We start from the raw sequence: 16832 nt of genomic DNA, 5'->3' as shown, positions 1-16832 counted from the left end.
GTTGTCTTGTCATAGTGTGGTGGCATTTGTCCCTTGTATGTGATATTATTGGTCATTTTAAAAATTGAAAAATAAATAAAAATATACCTAAATTGTATTGGGTATTTTAACAAATGTTTAAAAGTTTAGAGTAGAATAGGATCCGGCCAAAAGTGTTTACCTTTTCGTGGTGGCGGCTTAAAAAATCCTTTGGCCAAAACAAAAGCTGTTGGCTATATGTGTGATCTGGTGATGGGAACTGTTAATGTGTGCTTGGTGAGAAGTGGAGTTTTTTCAAGAGAAAGCGGTGGAGCGGTGGACAGTTTGAGGGGTGAAGGAGGGGCTGAGGTAGTGCCTTAGCAGAGTCTCATGGGGGCCTTGAAAATTTTGTCATTGTGGGGCCTTGAAATTCCTAGTGGCAGCCCTGCCAAGACCTATCACTCTTTCTTTCTTCATCTCTACTCTAGATCTCGCTATCCACTGCCTCAGTCTCCACTCATGTCAGTGACAGCCACGTTATGTGGCTCTACTGACTAGTCAGTCCTTAAAAGTACCGTCACACTAGACGATATCGCTAGCGATCCGTGACGTTGCAGCATCCTGGCTAGCGATATCGTCCAGTGTGACAGCCAGCAGCGATCAGGACCCTGCTGTGCTGTCGCTGGTCGGGGAAGAAAGTCCAGAACTTTGTTTCATCGCTGGACTCCCCGCAGACATCGCTGAATCGGCGTGTGTGACACCGATTCAGCGATGTCTTCGCTGGTAACCAGGGTAAACATCGGGTAACTAAGCGCAGGGCCACGCTTAGTAACCCGATGTTTACCCTGGTTACCATAGTTAAAGTAAAAAAACAAACACTACATACTTACCTACCGCTGTCTGTCCTCGGCGCTCTGCTTCTCTGCTCTGGCTGGGTGACATTACCGCTCTGCTTTCCGGCCGCTGTGCTCACAGCCAGACCAGAGAAGCAGAGCGCCGAGGACAGACAGCGGTAGGTAAGTATGTAGTGTTTGTTTTTTTACTTTAACGATGGTAACCAGGGTAAACATCGGGTTACTAAGCGCGGCCCTGCGCTTAGTAACCCGATGTTTACCCTGGTTACCGGCATCGTTGGTCGCTGGAGAGCGGTCTGTGTGACAGCTCTCCAGCGACCAAACAGCGACGCTGCAGCGATCCGGATCGTTGTCGGTATCACTGCAGCGTCGCTTAGTGTGACGGTACCTTAAGTCTAGTTTCACTGTAGGCTGAGCGCTATCTGATGTCCTGACAGGAAACTGTTTTAGTCTCTTCACTTCAGCCCTTCTCACTCTGGTCTAGTTCCAGCTATAAACTGTAACTGTCATGATCCATGACCGGGTTTTGAGTCCTATTGTCCATGTTCCCGGGCTGGTCATTTCAGGGGTTAACTTTTCTCAGCGTCTGTCTGGTCTCAGGTTTGCTATTTACCTCCGCCGCATCCTGCAGGCAGTGTCAGCTATAGTTCTGACTTTGGCATGTGTACCTGACTCTGGTATATCCTGATTAGTCCTGCTGTGATCCCTGACTTTCCCCCGTGTCTGTTTATTCCCTCTGTCTGTCCTGACTCAGTGTTTCCCTGTAAGTTTGTTGACTCCTTGGTTTTTACATGGCTTGCATTCGGACTTGCTTCTGTCTTTTGTTTTTGTCTTATCCGCTTCCGACCGTTGCTGACCCCCTGGCTTGTTTCTGACCACGTGTACTGTTGAGACCTCTGGTACTTCTGTTCCTGACTGTTGCTGACTCTGCTTGCCCGATCACTCTTTCGCCACCTGGCGGCACATGTGCTTCTGCTCAGTGTTGCTATGCTGTGTGCACAACCTCTCTTCCCTCACCAGTACCCCCTGGTGGAGGTTGCGCTATACTGCACTGCAGTAGCATGACAGTAACTCTCCCTACTGTCAGGCAGAGTACACTATCAGGTAACACTGTCATCAATAATGCACATCACAATAGAGGTTTTGCATTCAAATGGGATAGGGCAGAGGAAACAGAGGACATGATGTAAACCATCTAATTATATTGGTGGCTATGTAAGCCAATGTGGTTTTGGTGTTGGCAGTGGCATCCAAAGTTAAAGGTGCACTCTGAGTCAGGGAAAATGTAGAGGTGGAATCAGGATGGATGATGGGGAGAGGGGCAAGGTCAAGACACTGACATTTCCCACACTAATTCAACTGTCAAGTGAAACAGTGATGATGATGATGATGAGTTTGTGGCAGTCTGGACCTGGGAAACAGATCACGTTGCAGAGGAGGAGATGTCATTAGAGGTAGAAGGTGGTAGCATGGGCAATAAAAAGCAGAGCCAACTTCTGGCCAAATGATCTTTTAGGAGCAAATTTTCTTATGTGGTTAGTTTGGGATTAAGTATTCTACAACTGCTCTTGATGGTGGAGGCTCAACAGTGCCAAAAAGATGTGGTAGTTGTTGAGGTGGTGGCAAATCCAAAATGAGGGCATATATAGGATGTGTTGGAATTTATTTCAATTTTGCAGGCATACAAATATTTTGCTCTGCTAGCAGTAAGGAATAAACTAGTAACAATAGGTACAAAATGTTTCCAAAATATTGTGTCTTTGAAAAATGTTTTAGTGAAAACTTAAAAGTAAAGAAAAATGGCACTTATCTTTTTGTATTGTACTAAAAATCTTATTCTGGTACTATTCCATGATAATTCTCTAAAGCAAGAACTTATGACAAGCAAATTCCTACACATAAGGACATTGCACTGCAAAAAATTAGGTAAGTCATTGTGTTGTATGGCACAGATTCATCGGGTTATGTTCAATGGTTTATATAAACAAAAATATTTGATGATGATGATTAATCATGCTTTCTTAGCCTTAAAGCTTTTCATTATGCAAATATTAAACAAATATTTGTGTATGTTCTGCCAAAGTTTATCACTGAATGGAACTTGAACAATAACTTCCTTCACTAAGGTTAATGAACACAATTATGAGTTAATCTAATTACCAAACTTGGGAAAGTAAAGGAGGGAAATGAAAGTAGAGCAATCTTCTACATTGACCTATTATAGTGCAATCCAGAACATTGCATAATGACTAGGAAACTAGCAGGGTTTCAAAAAATACAGGGCAAAAGCATATATATCAGGTCTAATTAGTGAATAAAACACTGTTCATATGAACACTTCTTCCAATTAGTCTGTTGAACCTTTTCCGCAACAGAATTATAAAAATGAACATTCAAATGTGAATGCAGTTTCCATGTGCGACCATTAGCAAAAGCTGTACTGGAGATTTAGAGGACTGAAACGCGTCATCCAAAAAACATCTGTTCAAGTCACCTGATCAGGGCAGCTTATCACAGGTTGCAGAGGTTTTGTATCTGGTTAAAAGGCTAGGTCAGCGCTTCAAGTGCTGCTGTAGACCAATGATCGTCCTGTGCTGGAACCAGAAGAGTGACAGCTGGTTGATATGGTTTACTTTTTATAGACTCCGAACCCTGACTAATGAGCAGCTTAAAGACAACACCATTAAGAGAAAAAACAGCTAAATCGTGTGGGTGTAAAACTGAAAACTCAGAGTACAGTTTCTTCTTATGCAAAAGCATGTGGACATTATTATTATACAGTTTTATAGCGCCATTTATTCCATGGTGCTTTACATGTGAAAAGGGGAAAGTATAGACAAATACAGTAAACATGAGCAAAAAACAAGGCACTAATAGGTACCGAAGGAGGGAGGACTCTGCCCGCAAGGGCTAGCAGTCTGCAGGGGATGGGTGAGGATACACTGAAATCACACCAAGGCAGTACGCCAAGCTCCAGAGTTTCATAACTTAGCCTCATTCAAATCTGCTCTTCTGTGCTGGGCTACATACAAAACTCAACATCTAGAGATTTACACTTAATAAGTGTTTGCTACACCTAGTGCAAATGCAGCAAACTGGCAGACAACCACTAGCCACCCATCACGGGCCTGTGAACCACATGTGCTACAGGTTGGGGACCCCTGTTCTAGAGGATTAGAAAAAAGCAAAGAATTTAGTTACAATTACATTGCCACACCTACACATAGGTTGTATATAGAGATCAGCAGTTAAGTGCTATTAAATCCATCTAATTCATAGAGCTGAGCTGCAATACTAGACATAACTCATGGGAAAGTGGGTTTCTGAAGAAAAAGGAACCATGTTTATCTAATCCTGTACAACTAGTTTATCTTGATTGCTATGTTTCAAGAATTGGATTTCCAGGTGCACACAAAGTTAAAGGCCCCTTCACATTAAGCGACGCTGCAGCGATACCGACAACTATCCGGATCGCTGCAGCGTCGCTGTTTGGTCGCTGGAGAGCTGTCACACAGACAGCTCTCCAGCGACCAACGATGCCAGTAACCAGGGTAAACATCGGGTTACTAAGCGCAGGACCGCGCTTAGTAACCCAATGTTTACCCTGGTTACCATCCTAAAAGTAAAAAAAACAAACACTACATACTTACCTAACGCTGTCTGTCCCCGGCGCTCTGCTTCTCTGCACTCCTCCTGTACTGGCTGTGAGCACAGCAGCCGGAAAGCAGAGCGGTGACGTCACCGCTGTGCTTTCCGGCTGACCGACGCTCACAGCCAGTGCAGGAGGAGTGCAGAGAAGCTGAGCGCCGGGGACAGACAGCGGTAGGTAAGTATGTAGTGTTTGTTTTTTTTACTTTTAGGATGGTAACCAGGGTAAACATCGGGTTACTAAGCGCGGCCCTGCGCTTAGTAACCCGATGTTTACCCTGGTTACCCTGGTTTACCCTGGTTACCTGGTTTTTTACTTTTAGGATGGTAACCAGGGTAAACATCGGGTTACTAAGCACGGCCCTGCACTTAGTAACCCGATGTTTACCCTGGTTACCAGTGAAGACATCGCTGGATCGGTGTCACACACGCCGATCCAGCGATGTCTGCAGGGAGTCCAGCGACGAAATAAAGTTCTGGACTGTCTTCAGCGACCAACGATCTCCCAGCAGGGGCCTGATCGTTGGTCGCTGTCACACAGAACGATTTCCTTAACGATATCGTTGCTACGTCACAAAAAGAAACGATATCGTTAACGATATCGTTATGTGTGAAGGTACCTTAAGACTGATATGTGTTGTGAATTCTGTGGTCGAGCTCCCTCCTGTGGTCACAAATGGTACTTCGGCTGATTCTGTCTATGGGCTTCCGTTGGTGGATGTGAGTGGTACTGCGGCTTCTGAGTTTCCTTCCTCAGGTGATGAGGTTAAGTCGTTAGGTGCTGCTCTATTTAACTCCACCCAGTGCTTTGATCCTGGCCTCCAGTCAATGTTCTAGTATTGGTCTTGCTTCCTCCTGGATCGTTCCTGTGGCCTGTCTGCTCAGCATAAGCTAAGTTCTGCTTGTGTTACTTTTGTTTGCTATATTTTCTGTCCATCTTGCTATATTGCTTTTTCTTGCTTGCTGGAAGCTCTGAGACGCAGAGGGAGCACCTCCGTACCGTTAGTCGGTGCGGAGGGTCTTTTTGCCCCTCTGCGTGGTTGTTTGTAGGTTTTTGTGTTAACCGCAAAGCTATCTTTCCTATCCTCGGTCTATTCAGTAAGTCGGGCCTCACTTTGCTAAATCTATTTCATCTCTGTGTTTGTATTTTCATCTTAACTCACAGTCATTATATGTGGGGGGCTGCCTTTTCCTTTGGGGAATTTCTCTGAGGCAAGGTAGGCTTATTTTTCTATCTTCAGGGCTAGTTAGCGTCTCAGGCTGTGCCGAGTTGCATAGGGAGCATTAGGCGCAATCCACGGCTACCTCTAGTGTGGTGTGATAGGATTAGGGATTGCGGTCAGCAGAGTTCCCACGTCTCAGAGCTCGTCCTATGTTTTTTGGTTATTGTCAGGTCACTTTGTGTGCTCTGAACTTCAAGGTCCATTGTGGTTCTGAATTACCTATTCATAACAGTACTGGAGGCCCAAAGTACTATGCTTCTCAATAGAGGGAAAAAAGAAGTTCTGAGACCATTTTTTTTTCTTTGCACTGTGTTTTGCCTTTTTTTTCCCCTAGACATTTGGGTGGTTCAGAACACAGGTGTAGTGATGGACATTAAAGGTCTGTCTTCATGTGTGGATCATCTCACTGCAAGAGTACAAAATATTCAAGACTTTGTGGCTCAGAATTCTATGCTAGAACCAAGAATTCCTATTCCTGATTTGTTTTCTGGAGATAGAGCTAAATTTCTGAGTTTCAAAAATAATTGCAAACTGTTTCTGGCATTGAAACCTCGCTCCTCTGGTGACCCAGTTCAACAAGTTAAGATCATTATTTCTTTATTACGTGGCGACCCTCAAGACTGGGCATTTTCCCTTGCACCAGGAGATCCTGCATTATGTAATATTGATGCGTTTTTTCTGGCGCTCGGATTACTGTACGATGAACCTAATTCAGTGGATCAGGCAGAGAAAAATTTGCTGGCTCTGTGTCAGGGTCAGGATGAGATAGAGATTTATTGTCAGAAGTTTAGAAAGTGGTCCGTGCTCACTCAATGGAATGAATGTGCGCTGGCAGCTATTTTCAGAAAGGGTCTCTCTGAAGCCCTTAAGGATGTCATGGTGGGATTTCCTATGCCTGCTAGTCTGAATGAGTCTATGTCTTTGGCCATTCAGATCGGTCGACACTTGCGTGAGCGTAAATCTGTGCACCATTTGGCGGTATTATCTGAGCATAAACCTGAGCCTATGCAGTGCGATAGGACCTTGACCAGAGTTGAAAGGCAAGAACACAGACGTCAGAATGGGCTGTGTTTCTACTGTGGTGATTCCACTCATGCTATCTCCGATTGTCCTAAGCGCACTAAGCGGTTCGCTAAGTCTGCCACCATTGGTACGGTACAGTCGAAATTTCTTTTGTCCGTTACTTTGATCTGTTCTTTGTCTTCCTATTCTGTCATGGCATTTGTGGATTCAGGCGCTGCCCTGAATTTGATGGACTTGGAGTTTGCTAGGCGCTGTGGGTTTGTCTTGGAGCCCTTGCAGTGTCTTATTCCATTGAGAGGAATTGATGCTACGCCTTTGGCCAAGAATAAGCCTCAGTATTGGACACAGCTGACCATGTGCATGGCTCCTGCGCACCAGGAGGATATTCGCTTTCTGGTGTTGCATAATCTGCATGATGTGGTCGTGTTGGGGTTGCCATGGCTACAAGTCCATAACCCAGTATTAGATTGGAAATCAATGTCTGTGTCCAGCTGGGGTTGTCAGGGGGTACATGGTGATGTTCCATTTCTGTCTATCTCATCATCCACCCCTTCTGAGGTCCCAGAGTTCTTGTCTGATTACCGGGATGTATTCGATGAGCCCAAGTCCAATGCCCTACCTCCGCATAGGGATTGTGATTGTGCTATCGAGTTGATTCCTGGTAGTAAGTTTCCTAAGGGTCGACTGTTTAATTTATCTATACCTGAGCACGCCGCTATGCGGAGTTACGTAAAAGAATCCTTGGAGAAGGGTCATATTCGCCGTCATCATCGCCATTGGGAGCAGGGTTCTTTTTTGTGGCCAAGAAGGATGGTTCTCTGAGACCTTGTATTGATTACCGCCTTCTAAATAAAATCACGGTCAAATTTCAGTACCCCTTGCCGCTGCTATCTGATTTGTTTGCTCGGATTAAGGGGGCTAGTTGGTTCACCAAGATAGATCTTCGTGGTGCGTATAATCTTGTGCGTATTAAACGGGGAGATGAATGGAAAACTGCATTTAATACGCCCGAGGGCCATTTTGAGTACCTAGTTATGCCATTCGGACTTGCCAATGCTCCAGCAGTATTTCAGTCCTTTATGCATGACATCTTCCGAGAGTACCTGTATAAATTCCTGATTGTATACTTGGATGATATTTTGGTCTTCTCGGATGATTGGGAGTCTCATGTGAAGCAGGTCAGAATGGTGTTCCAGGTCCTGCGTGCTAATTCTTTGTTTGTGAAGGGATCAAAGTGTCTCTTTGGTGTTCAGAAGGTTTCATTTTTGGGGTTCATTTTTTCCCCTTCTACTATCGAGATGGACCCTGTTAAGGTCCAGGCCATTTATGATTGGACTCAGCCGACATCTCTGAAGAGTCTGCAAAAGTTCCTTGGCTTTGCTAATTTTTATCGTCGCTTCATCTGTAATTTGTCTAGTATTGCTAAACCTTTGACCGATTTGACCAAGAAGGGTGCTGATGTGGTCAATTGGTCTTCTGCTGCTGTGGAAGCTTTTCAAGAGTTAAAGCGTCGTTTTTCTTCTGCCCCTGTGTTGTGTCAACCAGATGTTTCGCTTCCGTTCCAGGTCGAGGTTGATGCTTCTGAAATTGGAGCAGGGGCTGTTTTGTCACAAAGAGGTTCTGATTGCTCGGTGATGAAGCCATGCGCCTTCTTTTCCAGGAAGTTTTCGCCTGCTGAGCGAAATTATGATGTTGGCAATCGAGAGTTGCTAGCCATGAAGTGGGCATTCGAGTAGTGGCGTCATTGGCTTGAAGGAGCTAAGCATCGCGTGGTGGTCTTGACTGATCACAAGAACTTGACTTATCTCGAGTCTGCCAAACGGTTGAATCCTAGACAGGCTCGTTGGTCGCTGTTTTTCTCCCGTTTTGACTTTGTGGTTTCGTACCTTCCGGGCTCTAAAAATGTGAAGGCGGATGCCCTGTCTAGGAGTTTTGCGCCCGACTCTCTGGGTTTGCCTGAGCCGGCGGGTATTCTCAAAGAGGGAGTAATTGTGTCTGCCATCTCCCCTGATTTGCGGCGGGTGCTGCAAAAATTTCAGGCTAATAAACCTGATCGTTGCCCAGCGGAGAAACTGTTTGTCCCTGATAGGTGGACGAATAAAGTTATCTCTGAGGTTCATTGTTCGGTGTTGGCTGGTCATCCTGGAATCTTTGGTACCAGAGATTTTGTGGCTAGATCCTTTTGGTGGCCGTCTCTGTCGCGGGATGTGCGTTCTTTTGTGCAGTCCTGTGGGATTTGTGCTCGGGCTAAGCCCTGCTGTTCTCGTGCCAGTGGGTTGCTTTTGCCCTTGCCGGTCCCGAAGAGGCCTTGGACACATATCTCTATGGATTTTATTTCGGATCTCCCCGTATCTCAAAAAATGTCGGTCATTTGGGTAGTTTGTGATCGCTTCTCTAAGATGATCCATTTGGTACCCTTGTCTAAATTACCTTCCTCCTCTGATTTGGTGCCATTGTTCTTCCAGCATGTGGTTCGTTTACATGGCATTCCAGATATCATCGTTTCTGACAGAGGTTCCCAGTTTGTTTCGAGGTTTTGGCGAGCCTTTTGTGCTAGGATGGGCATTGATTTGTCTTTTTCCTCGGCTTTCCATCCTCAGACAAATGGCCAGACTGAACGAACCAATCAGACCTTGGAAACATATCTGAGATGTTTTGTTTCTGCTGATCAGGATGATTGGGTGTCCTTTTTGCCGTTGGCTGAGTTCGCCCTTAATAATCGGGCCAGCTCGGCTACCTTGGTTTCGCCGTTTTTCTGCAATTCTGGGTTCCATCCTCGTTTCTCTTCAGGGCAGGTTGAGTCTTCGGACTGTCCTGGTGTAGATACTGTGGTGGACAGGTTGCAGCGGATTTGGACTCATGTAGTGGACAATTTAACCTTGTCCCAGGAGAAGGCTCAACGTTTCGCTAATCGCAGACGCTGTGTGGGTCCCTGACTTCGTGTTGGGGATTTGGATTGGTTGTCATCTCGTTATATTCCTATGAAGGTTTCCTCTCCTAAGTTTAAGCCTCGTTTCATTGGTCCGTATAGGATTTCTGAGGTTCTTAATCCTGTGTCTTTTCGTTTGACCCTTCCAGATTCTTTTTCCATCCATAACGTATTCCATAGGTCATTGTTGCGGAGATACGTGGCACCTATGGTTCCATCTGTTGATCCTCCTACCCCGGTTTTGGTGGAGGGGGAGTTGGAGTATATAGTGGAGAAGATTTTTGATTCTCGTGTTTCGAGACGGAAACTCCAGTATCTGGTTAAGTGGAAGGGTTATGGTCAGGAAGATAATTCCTGGGTCTTTGCCTCTGATGTCCATGCTGCCGATCTTGTTCGTGCCTTTCATATGGCTCATCCTGGTCGGCCTGGGGGCTCTGGTGAGGGTTCGGTGACCCCTCCTCAAGGGGGGGTACTGTTGCGAATTCTGTGGTCGAGCTCCCTCCTGTGGTCACAAGTGGTACTTCGGCTGATTCTGTCTATGGGCTTCCGTTGGTGGATGTGAGTGGTACTGCGGCTTCTGAGTTTCCTTCCTCAGGTGATGAGGTTAAGTCGTTAGGTGCTGCTCTATTTAACTCCACCTAGTGCTTTGATCCTGGCCTCCAGTCAATGTTCTAGTATTGGTCTTGCTTCCTCCTGGATCGTTCCTGTGGCCTGTCTGCTCAGCATAAGCTAAGTTCTGCTTGTGTTACTTTTGTTTGCTATATTTTCTGCTATATTGGTTTTTCTTGCTTGCTGGAAGCTCTGAGACTCAGAGGGAGCACCTCTGTACCGTTAGTCGGTGCGGAGGGTCTTTTTGCCCCTCTGCGTGATTGTTTGTAGGTTTTTGTGTTGACCGCAAAGCTATCTTTCCTATCCTCGGTCTATTCAGTAAGTCGGGCCTCACTTTGCTAAATCTATTTCATCTCTGTGTTTGTATTTTCATCTTAACTCACAGTCATTATATGTGGGGGGCTGCCTTTTCCTTTGGGGAATTTCTCTGAGGCAAGGTAGGCTTATTTTTCTATCTTCAGGGCTAGTTGGTTTCTCAGGCTGTGCCGAGTTGCATAGGGAGCGTTAGGCGCAATCCACGGCTACCTCTAGTGTGGTGTGATAGGATTAGGAATTGCGGTCAGCAGAGTTCCCACGTCTCAGAGCTCGTCCTATGTTTTTTGGTTATTGTCAGGTCACTTTGTGTGCTCTGAACTTCAAGGTCCATTGTGGTTCTGAATTACCTATTCATAACAGATATGTCTTTGTTAAGCTCTTATTGAGAAATCATCTGACCAAGCATACATGGAAGATTAAAAATAATCTGACACGGGAGTATAAGAACATTTAAAATATCCTGATAGAATTGGAAAACAGATTAGGAGTACTAACTAAAAATCAAAAGAACACATGATACCGAAACAACCAATAACATCAATATTTAATTTCTCACCAAAATTACATAAATTATTATTGCAACCATACATGAGGCTCATAGTGGCCAGAATTGGTTTGCATTATAAATGATTAGATTGATCTGTGGAGGATCAAACACTATGAGAATTCAAACACTTTGAGATTCTATTTACGTTTTGCAAAACAAACCTTTCTTGGCATTATTTTCCAAACTCTTGAAGCATTATATTTTCCGAGGAATTACGAGCTTTATTTTATTGAGATTTTATTCCAATCTTTTGGGATAATTCTTGAATTGTATTTGTAGTGGTACAACACGGCACTCGTACTATCATGCGAGTTAGGTGCTCAAGTAGGGCATCCACCCCAAAGCAATCCAGACAATAGAGAAACTTGGCACTCAAAAATACTTTAGCGTGGATAGTTATTTATTCAATGTGCATCCATAGAAACAAAAGTTGAATGTTTTGGTCCACATCCAGACCTTCATCAGAACAATTATACTGGTATACTGGGAAATACGTATATCCTGTCAAAACTGGTCAACTCACCACATGACTTCTGTAGCCCTCCATGTGTGCAGACACACTCAGGATTCCTCTTCGCTTCCAGGCTTCTTTGAAAACTCTGTTGGAACCAGTTTAGACAGCATATACTCATTTCCCAGTATACCAGTATAATTGTTGTGAAGAAGGTCCGGATGTGGACCAAAAACGTTCAACTTTTGTTTCTATGGATGCACATTGAATAAATAACTATCCACGCTAAAGTATTTTTGAATGCCAAGTTTCTCTATTGGCTGAATTCTTGAATTGTAGTTTGCACAATGAGAACATGAGAACTTGAACTAATGAGTCACAACTTGTTACAACCCCTTAAGCCCGAGGGTGGTTTGCACGTTAATGACTGGGCCAATTTTTACAATTCTGACCACGGTCCCTTTATGAGGTTATAACTCTGGAACGCTTCAACGGATCCCGGTGATTCTGACATTGTTTTCTCAAGACATATTGTACTTCATGATAGTGGTAAAATTTCTTTGATATTACCTGTGTTTATTTGTGAAAAAAATGGAAATTTGGTAAAAATTGTGAAAATCTCGCAATTTTCCAACTTTGAATTTTTATGCCTTAAATCACAGAGATATGTCACACAAAATACTTAATAAGTAACATTTCCCACATGTCTCTTTTACATCAGCACAATTTTGGAAGTAACTTTTTTTTTTTGTTAGGGAGTTATAAGGGTTTAAAGTTGACCAGCAATTTCTCATTTTTACAACACCATTTTTTTAGGGACCACATCACATTTGAAGTCATTTTGAGGGGTCTATATGATAGAAAATAACCAAGTGTGACACCATTCCAGCCTTCTGGTGCTTCACAGGAATTTTTGGAATGTTAAAAAAAAAAATGAACATTTAATTTTGTTTCACAAAAAAATTTCTTTAGCTCCAATTTGTTTTATTTTACCAAGGGTAACAGGAGAAAATGGACCCCAAAAATTGTTGTACAATTTGTTCTAAGTACCCCGATACCCCATATGTGGGGGTAAACCACTGTTTGGGTGCATGGCAGAGCTCAGAAGGGAAGGAGCGCCATTTGGCTTTTCAATGCAAAATTGGCTGAAATTGAGATGGGACGCCATATTGCGTTTGGAAAGCCACTAATGTGCCTAAACATTGAAACCTCCCACAAGTGACACCATTGTGGAAAGTAGACCCCCTAAGGAACTTATCTAGATGTGTGGTGAGCACTTTGACCCACCAAGTGCATCACAGAAGTTTATAATGTAGAGCCGTAAAAATAAAATATATATTTTTTTCACAAAAATGAAATTTATGCCCACAATTTTTTAGCCCCCAAGTTTTTATTTTCTCAAGAGTACCAATAAAAATTGCACCCCAAAAGTTGTTGTGCAATTTGTCCTGAGTATGCTGATACCCCATATGTGGGGGTAAACCACTGTTTGGGTTCATGGCAGAGCTCGGAAGGGAAGGAGCGCCGTTTGACTTTTCAATGCAAAATTGGCTGGAATTAAGATGGGACGCCATGTTGCATTTGGAGAGCCCCTGATGTGCCTAAACATTGAATCCCCCACAAGTGACATCATTTTGGAAAGTAGACCCCCTAAGTATCTTATCTAGGTGTTTTGTGAGAGCTTTGAACCCCCAACTGTTTCACTACAGTTGATGATGCAGAGCCGTGAAAATAAGAATTATTTTTTTCCCACAAAAATTATTTTTTAGCCCCCAATTTTGTATTTTCCCAAGGGCAACAGGAGAAACTAGACACCAAAAGTTGTTGTGCAATTTGTCCTGTGTATGCTGATGCCCCATATATGGGGGTAACCACCATTTGGGCGCATAGCAGAGCTCGGAAGGGAAGCAGCGCTATTTGGAACGCAGACTTAGATGGAATGGTCTGCAGGCATCACATTGCATTTGCAGAGCCCCTAATGTATATAAACAGTGGTAACCCCCCTCAAGTGACCCCATATTGGAACCTAGACCCACGAAGGAACTTATCTAGATGTGTTGTGAGGACTTTGAACCCCCAAGTATTTCACTACAGTTTATAACGCATAGCTGTGAAAATAAAAAATCATTTTTTTCCTACAAAAATGTTTTTTTAGCCCCCCAAATTTTTATTTTCCCAAGGGTAACAAGAGAAATTGGACCCCTGAATTTGTTGTCCAATTTGTCCTGAGTACGCTGATACCCCATATGTGGGGGGAACCACCGTTTGGGTGCATGGCAGAGCTCGGAAGTGAAGGAGCACCATTTGGAATGCAGACTTAGATGGATTGGTCTGCAGGCGTCACATTGCATTTGCAGAGCCCCTGATGTACCTATACAGTAGAAACCCCCCACAAGTGACCCCATGTTGGAACCTAGACCCCTCAAGGAACTTATCTAGATGTGTTGTGAGACCTTTTAACCCCCAAGTATTTCACTACAGTTTATAACGCAGAGCCGTGAAAATAAAAAATCATTTTTTCCTACAAAAATGTTTTTTTGCCCTCCAAATTTTTTTTTTCCCAAGGGTAACAAGAGAAATTAGACCCCCAAAGTTGTTGTCCAATATGTCCTGAGTACGCTGATACCCCATATGTTGGGGTAAACCCCTGTTTGGGTGCATGGGAGAGCTCGGAAAAGAATGAGCACTGATTTACTTTTTCAACGCAGAATTGGCTGGAATTGAGATCGAGCGCCATGTCACGTTTGAAGAGCCCTGATATGCCTAAACAGTGGAAACCCCTAATTCTAACTGAAACCCTAACCCAAACACACCCCTAACCCTAATCCCAACCACACCTCTAACCCCAACTCCAACACACCTCTAACCCTAATCCCAACCATAACTCTAACCACACCCCTAACCCTGACACACCCCTAGCCCTAATCCCAACCGTAAATGTAATCCACTCCCTAACCATAGCCCAAACCTTAACCCTAGCCCTAACCCTAACTCTAACCCTAGCCCTAACCCTAACCCTAGCCCTAACCCTAACCCTAACCCTAGCCATAACCCTAGCCCTATCCCTAGCCCTAACCCTCGCCCTAACCCTAGCCCCAGCCCTAATCCTAACCCTAACCCTAGCCCTAACCCTAATGGGAAAATGGAAATAAATACATTTTTTTAATTTTTTTATTTTTCCCTAACTAAGGGGGTGATAAAGGGGGGTTTGATTTACTTTTATAGCGGGTTTTTTAGCGGATTTTTATGACTGGCAGCCGTCACACACTAAAAGACGCTTTTGTTGCAAAAAATTTTTTTTTGCGTTACCACATTTTGAGAGCTATAATTTTTCCATATTTTGGTTCACAGAGTTATGTGAGGTCTTGTTTTTTGCAGGACGAGTTGACGTTTTTATTGGTAACATTTTCAGGCACATGACATTTTTTGATGGCTTTTTATTCTGATTTTCGTGAGGTAGTATATGACAAAAAATAGCTATTCATGAATTTCTTTTTTGGGGGGGCGTTTATACCGTTCCGCGTTTGGTAAAATGGATAAAGCAGTTTTATTCTTTGGGTGAGTACGAATACAGCGATACCTCATTCATATTTTTTTTATGTTTTGGCGCTTTTATACGATAAAAATTATTTTATAGATAAAATAATTATTTTTGCTTCGCTTTATTCTGAGGACTATAACTTTTTTATTTTTTCGCTGATGACACTGTATGGCAGTTCCTTTTTGCGGGACAAGATGATGTTTTCAGCGGTACCATGTTTATTTTTATACGTCTTTTTGATCGTGTGCTATTCCACTTTTTGTTCGGCGGTATGATAATAAAGCGTTGTTTTTTGCCTCGCTTTTTTATGTTGTTCACTGAAGGGGTTAACTTATGGGACAGTTTTATAGGTCGGGTCGTTATGGATGTGGCGATACTAAATATGTGCACTTTTATTTTTTTTTGTTATTTAGATAAAGAAATGTATTTATGGGAATAATATTTTTTTTTCTTTATTTAGGAATTTTTTTTTTTTTTTTTACACAAGTAAATTTTTTTTTTTACTTTATAACATTGCCCCAGGGGGGCATCATGTTATAAGGTCAGATCACTGATCTGACACTTTGCAGAGCACTGTGTCAGATCAGCGATCTGACATGCAGGGCTCCTGGCTTACCAGCTCCTGCTCTGAGCAGGCACTTGGTAAGCCACCTTCCTGCAGGACCCGGATGCAGCCCCGCGGCCATTTTGGATCTGGGGTCTGCAGGGAGAAGAAGCTAGGAGACCTTCGGAGCAACGCTATCACATTGCGTTGCTCCGAGGGTCTCAGGGAAGCCCGCAGGGAGCCCCCTCCCTGCGCGATACTTCCCTATACCGCTGGAACACTACAATCATGTTTGATCACAGTGTGCCGGGGGTTAATGTGCTGGGGCGGTCCGTGACCGCTCCTGGCACATAGTGCCAGATGTCAGCTGCGATAGTCAGCTGACACCCGGCCGCGATCGGCCGCTCTCCCCCAGTGAGCGTGGCCGATTGCTATGACGTACTATCCCATCCCTGGGAATTAAGTCCCAGGTCACCTTGACAGGATAGTACGTCAAATGGGATTAAGGGGTTATGATATGCACCAGGATATGATATGTACTAGGATATATTAAATAAACTTATCATACAATACTGTGTAAAACGGTTAGGCAGGTGCTGAACAATTGCAAAAAATGTAAGAATCCTTTAAAAATAGCAATGCTAATAGTTTATTTTTATCCATTAAGAAAATGCAAAATGAATGAACAAAATGAATGAATGAATGAATGATCAAATATTTGGTGTGAACACTCTTTGCCTTTCCCCTCTCCAAGATCCTATCCCAATATGTAATTGGAATAATAATTAGAAAACTAGCAAATACCTCCAATTAGAAATGTAGTATAGTTTTTTTATTCGCTATGTCTCTCCTCATGTGCAAACATTGCCAGAACCTTGGGTATCCATGGTTACGACCACCAGTATATTAGTGGTCGTAACTATGGATATCTAAGGTCCTGCACATGAGGAAACAGACATAGTGAATAAAAAAACTATACTACATTTCTAATTGGAGGTATTTGCTATTGATAATAATAATATTATTATTATTCCTACTACATTCATATATGCATCTATGAACGCCTTCTCCAGTATCCAGGGCTGTTCTCCTCATCTCAATCATTGCACTTTAGACTATCCGGCTCACTCTAGGCTCTATGCATGAGCTGGAAGTCACTCTTACAGTGTAAGTTTATGGAGCCTCATTCT

This window comes from Ranitomeya imitator, chromosome 5, assembly GCF_032444005.1.
Source record: "Ranitomeya imitator isolate aRanImi1 chromosome 5, aRanImi1.pri, whole genome shotgun sequence".
In the NCBI taxonomy this organism is placed as follows: Eukaryota; Metazoa; Chordata; class Amphibia; order Anura; family Dendrobatidae; genus Ranitomeya; species Ranitomeya imitator.
This window is presented reverse-complemented; position numbering follows the sequence as displayed.